Genomic DNA, 9,678 nt, shown 5'->3' on the forward strand with positions numbered 1-9,678 from the left:
CTTTAATAATATTCCATTGCATTGGTTCAGGAGTTGTTAATCCCATGATGCAACAGAAATTAAGAGCTGATAATATTCTTGTTCTCTCCAAATGACTGTTCACAGAAAATGAGATGCAATAAAGTATAGAAAGAAAATTCACAGTATTTTAGAACTAGATATTAATCTACTCTAATTTGACCAGTTTAGATGCCTTTCTCGACACTTTGGCCAATTCAGACCGGGGGAAAGCAATTCTGCACTTTGAGATGAGCTTCACCCTAGTAAAGCTCTGGCTTTCAATGCTCGTATCAGACTAGTGACAGCATGTATAATATTGAGTTCCCTTTACAGATTAGGCTGTTTTACCTACAGACAGTAAACTAAGTTTTATCTAAATTTCCCCAAAGGGGGTACCTTTTAGATCAAGATTAGAATACATTTATTCAATCACCTCTGTAGAATTAGAATCTGATTCTTACAAAAAGCAAGTTACAGAAACATGGTTTTCTCTCCACCTTCATTTTGAAACGTTGCAAGATAGTTTAACAAACCTGGCTTGTTCTTTTGCATAAACACAGTAAGATTAGAGAACTCTCCATTTGGGATATCCAATTATTTACTGAGAAGTCCTGGGGATCAGCTAAAGACAGGAGACACAACAATAGTGGCATTAATCTTCATTAATCTTATCTGGCACGTCAGAGCTACCCAGGCCTGGCCAGAAGATGTCCCGCGATGTCTCGAGCCCTTGGGTTGTGGCTTTGGTCCTCGTTTTCCACAGAGATGTCCTGGCAGAAAGGAATCCATCCCATCCCTTCTTCAGGGCTGGGAGAAATCCTGGTTTCCAGGTTTTTCCTTGACGCTGAGAGTAGGCCCAGACTGAGTTAGTCATTGCAGAGTCCTAGATTCCTCATTCTCCATAGCAGTGATGGTTTCCAGTCTTTTCTCGAGCCAGCCTGCCTCTAGGGTCGCTCTGAGGTTTGTAGGGTTCTTGAAACAGTACCTGTTAAATCCCTGCTCCTGTCATTTAGACAGATCCCCTGACTGTTTCCCTGGAAGAGGGCTTTGGGGTCCCATGGCTGGTTTTTCCTGTCTGCATGAGGGGTAGACCCTATTACAGAGAGGAAAGACTTATCTGGATTTATGCAAACCAACATAGTGCCATGAAACATCAAAAAACATACTGAAGGTACAAAAGAAGAGAAAAGCAAGTATTTCACTTTACTCACAGAGATGTAATACACCTGTTTGCTGTGGGTCCTAGTCAGAGAAGCTAAAATCTGTAGAGATAAAGCATACCGTTTAACATGTTTTTAATCCCATGTCAAAACCCTTGATTTCTGCAACTTTTGAAAAATTCAATGATCTTAAGAGCACTGTAACAGGAGTCCAGATAATCCATCAATCATCTTTACCATAGATCTTACCACAAAGGTGCTAGAAGAATTCTGCATGTGATTTAAAGCGTTTCTTATAACAGTTTGACCAGTTCCTTTTCTTTAGAACAACCTCAAACCTTCTACACATTCCTTTACATACATTCTGTAACTTTCATTCATTTAAAAATCAATTTCACTTTAACAGAATTCCTTTCCTTTCTTCCCACTGACGATATCTCCATCCATTATCTTTCTGACTTATGGCATACATCTATAGTAGTACAATGTACAATGTGATCTCCCAAATTTAGACACAAGTTACCAACCATCTCACTTAACATGACAAAACTGTACTCTGCAGTACTATTTCAAAAGCATTAGATCAGTTCCATAGATATTCAAAATGCTTAAAAATGCTCACAATTAAAGCTTTTACAAGGTATATCCACTGGGCAAAAGATCACTTTACATTAGAAACTAACCAGGAGACATCTTAAAATTCTGATTTAGAGGAAAACACAAATACAAAAAGATTAAAACACTCATATATTACCATGAAGCAGAAAGCATCTCAGGTCAGGGCTAGGTTGATACCTGGAGACAAACCTTGGCATAAAATAAAATTATCAAAATAATAGCATGCACTTTCAAGCACTAGACAAGCAATGCTATGGCTTCAAATTGTCAGGCTGACATCTGAGACTAATTCAATACAACTTATTACTAAGTAGCCCTAGAAATTTTAGTTACCAAGAGTCTCAGAGATCAGATAGAGCACTGGTAGGACAAACTTTGTAACCAATTTTATAACTCTAGAAACTCATGATTAAACTAAACCATTACTTTTAAACCAGTTTTAATGTGTCATAGTTATTTTAACTCTTTCTAGGTCAAATATTCTAATCCAATGCAGATACAAATATGTACATTAACATAACAGCATAAGACCTATAAACAATCAATTTTTATAAAACATGATAAAACCTTCTTTGGCTTAATTTCAAGAGTTCTTGTACCTTAATTATTTAAAATCATGAGCTTTCTACACCAGATACTTTTTAACAATTCCACAGAAATACAAACATGCTTTCAGACACAGAAAAAGCCCTTTGGATTTTTTTTTTAACCAAACTTTGATATCAGCATAAGAAAATATTTGAATTGTTGTGTGAGCACAAAAAGGATGGCAACAATCTATCTTTCCCACCGCCAGCGTTCTGTAGTTTCCCCCACTCCAGGGAGGTAGATGGAGATGGGCAGGAAAAGGAAGGAAACCTTATGGCCAGGCTGCTTGATCTTAGTTGCAGTTTATTCCAATCCTCTCTCCACTCTCGTACCAAAGACTAGCCTGCCTAGAGCTGGGAATCTGCAACCCAAAGATCAGGCCTGGCTAGCACCTGAGATCTCCGTATCTAAGACCTGCTAGGTTCTGTGAGAAAAAGGGAAACTGCCTCTTACAAATTTTTCATAAAAGTTAGCTGAGGCTTGTAAGACAAGTTCTTGCTTTCTCTGAACTCTTATTTCACTTTAGTTTCAGGCTCTAGTTCCATAGCTCTTCTAGACAGTACAAGATTCTTAAGTTCAAAAAGGATTTCAACTGTTAATAATATAATCAATGTTCTTCTAACAAGAAATTTAGATTGAGAATTCTGCTTTCTCTGTAGGCTCAACCTTCTGATAAGGATTAACCCTTGTCTAACAGGTTCCTAAAACAACTGCATTTCTTAAATCACTGGGTTGCATGTCACTAACTTCTCTAAAATTTCTACTTCTGATTTCAGCCTGGTTCCAACACTCAAGTGTTCCACACAGACACACAGACAGACAGACAGTCAGACACAGACAGACGGACACAGACAGACAGACAGTGAATTGACGAAAACACCACACGTACATGTGCACATATCTGTAGTTGATCGATCAATCTGACCCTTCAAAAAAATGGCAGGGAGAAATTGATGGACTGAGAAAGGAAGGGACAGCTCCCAGGGCGGCTGATTGGGAACTCTGCTCCTCATTTCCCAGCCTAACTAGTCAGTCTCCCACTTGTTAAAAATGGGTCAAGAAAGCGCTTTTGTTGATATAAGCCGGCAAAATAAACTATGACAAAGATGTTACCATATTTTCGCCAAGGCTAATTCTGAGGCAGGGAACTAGTACCTTCCTATCAGACATGGGGATAGGCTTCTTTGTTTCTGATGTCAAACAGTTAATCATAAGATCTCGCATTTTCCTGCCTCCTCTGCTTTGATACTCTCCTATTTCTTTTGTTACCTGCAAAGATCTGACTGCAAAATGATCTGGTAATGCAAACTGCCATTCACTGGCTATCTTTCCCCACTATACTCAGGCCACATGGTGTTACAGAGGTCAATAAGATCTCCTTATCTAAAACTACCTAGTTGGAAGCTCCTCAGATGATTTCCTAATTGCAAGCAATAATCTATGAAAAGGGATGGTTCCTTGGCAAAACTTTTCTCCAGGTCTATCACTTTTGCCTCTCCTAAGGGGACTCTAACCTCCCTTAAATTGGCCTTTATTCAGAGGCTCATCTCTACCTGGGTGGGCCTGGCTTTGGGCAGACCCACAGCTGTGTGCCTGAGCCGAACTTAGTGCTGTGGTCTTAAAAACTCTGCTCCTTAAAAAAACAGTTCTGCCTTCTCTCAGCTTGCTACATCTTCCCTGCTTTTGCTGGCTTGCTGCTTTTCTTAGGCTTCTTACCTGCCTTTTACCCCTTTTTTTTTTCTTTCTGCCTTACATCTGGACTGCCTTCATTAGCATTTGAATTGACCTCTAGCTGAGACTGGGTGGGGAAAAGGATTTTCTGCCTGTAAATTGACCTGCCTTAGTTTCCCAGAATCTTCTCACTAGTGGGCTTTCCTCCCATCCCCCCCATAGTGGATGGTGACGCAAGACAAAGGAGGGGTGCCTCTTTGCAGAGACTATTCAGATGCTTGCCTGGCGGAGAACTTCACAGCAGATCTTCCACAGATTACCTCCTTTATCTGAGCCACAAGGTTTGGAGAGAAGGAACCTCGTGGGGGCCAATCCACACCGAAGGAAGGTCATTCTGATGAACAATAAGTGTCATCAAGCCCAGATCCTGAGCTTTCCTGTGGATCTCAGAGAAGTGATCAATTCTGACCCGTATTAAACAATCTTAATAAACAGAATTAGGAGAAAGATAATAAATACACACACTATGGATACACGCACAGATCACACTTAGGCACTCGCTCGGACCGGTCCACTCTTTCACACGGGTGTGCACCACACTCACCAGTCACCCTGGGACTCCCAAATATGCCCAAAGGGCATGCACATGATTTTTCACCTCCAGAGGGTTTAGTTCTTCCAAGTGAAGAGATCGGAAGTAGGGAAAGGCCAGTGCTGGCCCGGGAGTGGCAATAGAGAGTTCGGGGTTCAGGGGCAGAGGAGGAGCAGAGTAAGTGGGGGCCCCTTCTCCCCCCGGCCTGGCACTCCTGCCTAAGGCTCCTGGTCCGGGTACCCCCGGGGAGCAGGCTGGTAGATGACTCCCTTGACCTGGAAGATAAGCGGCGAGTGGAACGATCCCTGGGGGGGGGGGGGGGGGGGGGAGCAACCAATCTGGAACGTCGGCCATCCTGCAGAGCAAAAGGTCTGCCATTTAGGCTTTTTAACAATCAGAAAAGGATTCTGAGCACGAGAGCAGACCTCTGACCAGTGGGAGAGAGTGAGTGAGAGGAGTGGACGGAGATTGTCCCATGGTTCCAAAGACGGTGTCTCGGTAGAGAAAAAGGACGAGCGTGATCCAACCTACAAAAAAAGAATGACGCAAGCGCAAGGCCTTTTGGAGAGGAAAGAAGAATAGAGAAGTAATAGAGCGGCCGATGATTCCTGACACACCAGATGTAGCCTCTCCGAGGCTACCACCAAAGAGGCCTCCAGGCGTCCCTGGCCCTCATCCACCTCCGGGGCGTCCCCCAGGGCTGCGGCCCGTGTCTATTCCCGACACGTCTGTCAGACACAAGGCTCGCACACACAACAGTGTGCTGCACACCACTGTCACTGTGCTTGCACACCACTGTGCTTGTGTCACCGATCGGTAACTAGAGTAAAACGGTACCGGAGAAACAAAGAGAGAGAAAGAGGCGCCTTAACTTACCCCGCGGCTCAATCCTGCGTCCCTGGGGCAGGGTCCTCGGTGATCTCGGTGGGACCTCCAAATGTTGGGATCGGGAGTTCCCTGGCCCTGGGAGGCGCGGAGAGACCAGATAGACACAATTCCTGCAGGAGTAAAAACGGGGTTTATTTAGACCAGCATGCTGGGGCTCCGCAGCATACCCCGAAAACGGGCAGTGGCTGAGAGCCCCGAACTTCTTCAAAGGGGATCTTATATAGGCCTTCACTGGCCGTTACAGCAAAGCCCGCGCATTTCATAGCCAATAGATTTGTAACAACATATACTTTCTTAACCAATCCATTTAAAAGTACCTCACTCCTTAGCCTATAGATTCAAAGATCAGCATTTACGTATATCGATTGTCAGCACAAGCAAGGTTATAGCTGGAATCATTAAGCCTTAGGTAATCTCCCTTGACCATCCTCGTTTTGTGTTACCCAAGTCTGCAGGGTGCTTTAGTGAGACAATACATTCCAGGAAAGGGCAATTTCCCCCAACCACCAGCATCCTGAGTTAGCCTTTACCCAAATCTGCAGGGTGCTTTACTGAGACAATACATTTCAGGGACAGTAAATACACCTGAATCTTGTAGAAAGAAGTTATGCCCTGTTCACTTTGCAAGTCCCCTCTCCCCCAGGTGCAAAGCAGCCAAGCAGTTTTACAGAAAGCAATGTTGCAAGTTAGCTAAAGTACACAAAAATTTGATGCCCTAATATGGATTCTTTCAACACCAACACAAAGAGTTGGGGCTAGCTGGCCGACCCTGCTGAATTTCCCTAAGCGAGACTCCAACTCGCCCAGAAGTATGGGTCTATTTTACCGGATATAATGAAAGATGAGCTCTTCAGAATGCTGAGCAGGGGAAGGACCCGAGGCAGACTTTCTTCTACCTGGCTCCTGACTGGGTGGTGAATACGGCAGGTAAGAAAATCCTGAAGCCGACGGATGAGGATTTCCTCAAGTACTGCAGCTAGTGAGAAACTCCAGGAGGGTCCAGTTGGGTACTCCAGAAGATAACATCTCTCTCTTCCTGTGTTTTATCTCCTTGTTATTCTTGCAATGTTGATGATGGTTGTGATTTTCTCTGTAATTTCTTTCTCGAGTTCGTGTTTCTAAAATCAACACTGTAGTATAATAAGCAAGTGAGGTGCAGCCTAGGAGAATTGAATCTGGGTGGGTTCTACAGCAGAGATAAAGACGCGGGGGGCGGGCCGACCTGGGTTCAACCCTCCGTACCCCCTATGGTTCCCTGAACCCCTCTGGGAGTGGCCCCTGAGTGCAAAGCCAGGAGGAAACCCTGAGCATCACTAGATGTGGTCCATGAAATAAAACAAAGTTACAGATGCTTATTTGCTACCAAAGGAAGATAATACATTCTAGAGCATTTCCAGTCAATTTTTAAAATCCAAGTCTTAGCACTGCTGCAAATTAGAGGGAAAATGCAAATTATAGGGAACGGACTTGATCTCTAGGCCTGCAACCCCCACTCCACATTAGCAGAGTGGTCAGTGCTCTGGGTCCTGCACTGCACACTGAGCCAGTGACCTTCAGGCAATTCCTCCTGGCCAGAGGCAGTGGACCAGAGGCAGTCTGGAGCAAGCATGATAACCTCTCAGTATCTGCATTGCAAACCATAATGCCCAAAAGGAGAGAGAGAGAGAGAGAGAAAGAGAGAGAGAGAGAGAGAGAGAGAGAGAGAGAGAGAGAGAGAGAGAGAGAGAGAATGGGAAATACTGTCTACCATGGAGGCAGGGGGAGGGTGGGAAAGGGGGCGTATACTGGGGAGATTGGTGGTGGGGACTGTGCACTGGTGGAGGGATGGGTGTTTGATCATTGTGTGATTGTAACTCAAACATGAAAGCTTGTATCTGTATCTCACAGTAGATTCAATAAAATAAAAAAATTTTTTAAAATTTTCAAAAAGGGAGGGAGACTGGGCAGTTGCCATATGCTGCCAAAGGCCTTCATTCTATCAGTTCTGGTACAGATTTACTATTTCATGGATAAATGAGGAATTTTGTCTTCCATCTTAATTGATTTTGAAAAAAAAATGTACTTTGATGCTACTTCGCGAGAACAGTTGGTAATGTGGAACTGAATGCTGGAGAGGTGTGTTGAGCTTTCTGTGAGATGTACCTAGATGTATTAAACCATACGCACACCTGATAAACATTTGTGCAGTGGAATCTGGAATTACTCGTGCAGTTCTTCCACAGTTGAAATAAAATGATTCCTGCCTATTCCTTTGAGAAATAAAACTTTATTCTGACTATAAGTAATAGTGTAATCACTGTCACTGTCACGGTCTTCCTGTTGTTCATTGATTTGCTTGAGCGGGCCCAGTAACGTCTCCATTGTGACGCTTGTTACTGTGTTTGGCATATCGAATACATCACGGTAACTTCCCAGGCTTTGCCATGTGGGTGAGATACTCTCGGTAACTTGCCAGGCACACCGAGAGCGGTGGAGGAATCGAACCTGGGTCAGCCAGGTTAGCCACGTGCAAGGCAAATGCCCTACCCACTGTGCTATCACTCCAGCCCAATTTTGTAATGCATGATTAAAAAGTTAAATCAATTGTGCATTTAGTATAAATTTGCCTATGTACAGGCAGGTAATTCCATATTACAGAAACATTTAAACTTCTTGCTGCACTTCTCATGACTCAAGAAATTCAAAGTTACTTTTAAAGCAAACTTACTCTGATGACTCATACATTTTGTATAACATTCAGTCTTTGCACGTTCAAATATTGTGATTGTCTAAAGTTATTTTATACTACCTATCTGCTTTTATTGATCAGAATTCTGCACTTTGCTTTGTATTTTATTCTTTTCATAGTTTTATTACAATATGCTTAGTAGTTTACACACTTTTTCATGCTTTTTCATAGTGGTCACATTCAGCGGTGTTCAAGGGACTCAGAGCCACTTCCTGGTGATACAGAGGCAATTCCTTATGCTGTGGATCCCATCCTGCAGGGCTGGGGGTCACCAGGGCTATTCCCAGTAGTTCTTAGGGGGCTCTATGTCTCAAGTATTAAACTCAGGATCTCACAAGTTATAGCGATGTGCCATTTGAACCATAGCCTCAGCCCATTCTCCTCTTTTATTGTAAAATAGTAGGTCTAAATACATAAATACTAAAAAAGCTAGAAAAAAAGGCAATTCTCATCAATCAGTTTTTATTTGATGGAAATAAGCATTGGAAGTTTGTTAAAATTTCAATTCAGAATTGAGGTCCTGAGAGCAAATCAAACTTGAAATGGAATTTGACTTGTTCATTAACAATTCTTAGAAATAAATTTCACAATTCAAGAAATAATCCATGAAGTAAACTTTTGTACAGAATTCTCTTATAAATGTGTCTAGTATATATGAATTAAGGAAATATGTCATATCTAAAACTAAATTTATTATTGAAACTTATTAACACTGATTCATGCAACCTCATTTTAAAAGTACCTGAGAAACATTTAAAAATGCAAATCTTATGATCTACTCCAGACCTTCCAAATTATAATCTCTGGGGATGGGAAGGGTCTATGAAACTTCCTTTAAAAATATTTCCATAGATAAGTCTAGTGCAAATTAAAATTTAATAACTACTATATTAAACATTAAATGTCATGTTTGGTTTTCCATTGACATTAAGTCAATTTTCAATGACTGAGAAAAGCATTTATCTTTATTGTTTCATATTATATTTTCTCAGATTCTCCATACTTCACATTGTAATGACATTTTGACAAGTACATGGCTTATTTTTTATTTTTCCAACGGATTCAAATAAATATTTTTCTTCACAAGTTATTAAGACAATATGTAGCATGTTATTTCCAGAGCACCTAAGAATATTGCCTTGACCAGAATGAGAGCCAAGTTGGGGGAGAGGGAGAAGAAAAAGGATAAAAATACAAAAGGAGATATCAATTTCATTTAATATGGAGCGATAGCACAGCAGTTAAGGCATTTGTCTTGCATGCGGCCAATGTGGCTGACCTGAGTTTGATTCCTCCGCCCCTCTAGGAGCGCCTGGCAAGCTCCCTGTGTCATATTCGATATGCCAAACACAGTAACAAGTCTCACAATGTTACTGGGCCCACTCGAGCAAATCAATGAACAATGGGAGGACAGTGGCAGTAACAGTGACAGA

At 42.1% G+C, this 9,678-nt stretch overlaps 1 pseudogene; it reads left to right on the forward strand.

Annotated features, from left to right (window-relative positions):
* The window catches only part of LOC130018435 (39S ribosomal protein L15, mitochondrial-like), a 56,546-nt pseudogene extending 50,049 nt beyond the window's left edge, over positions 1-6,497 (forward strand).
* Positions 6,498-9,678: the final 3,181 nt, after the last annotated feature.

Source organism: Sorex fumeus, unplaced genomic scaffold (genome assembly GCF_029834395.1).
Source record: "Sorex fumeus unplaced genomic scaffold, SorFum_2.1 ptg000265l, whole genome shotgun sequence".
NCBI lineage: Eukaryota > Metazoa > Chordata > Mammalia > Eulipotyphla > Soricidae > Sorex > Sorex fumeus.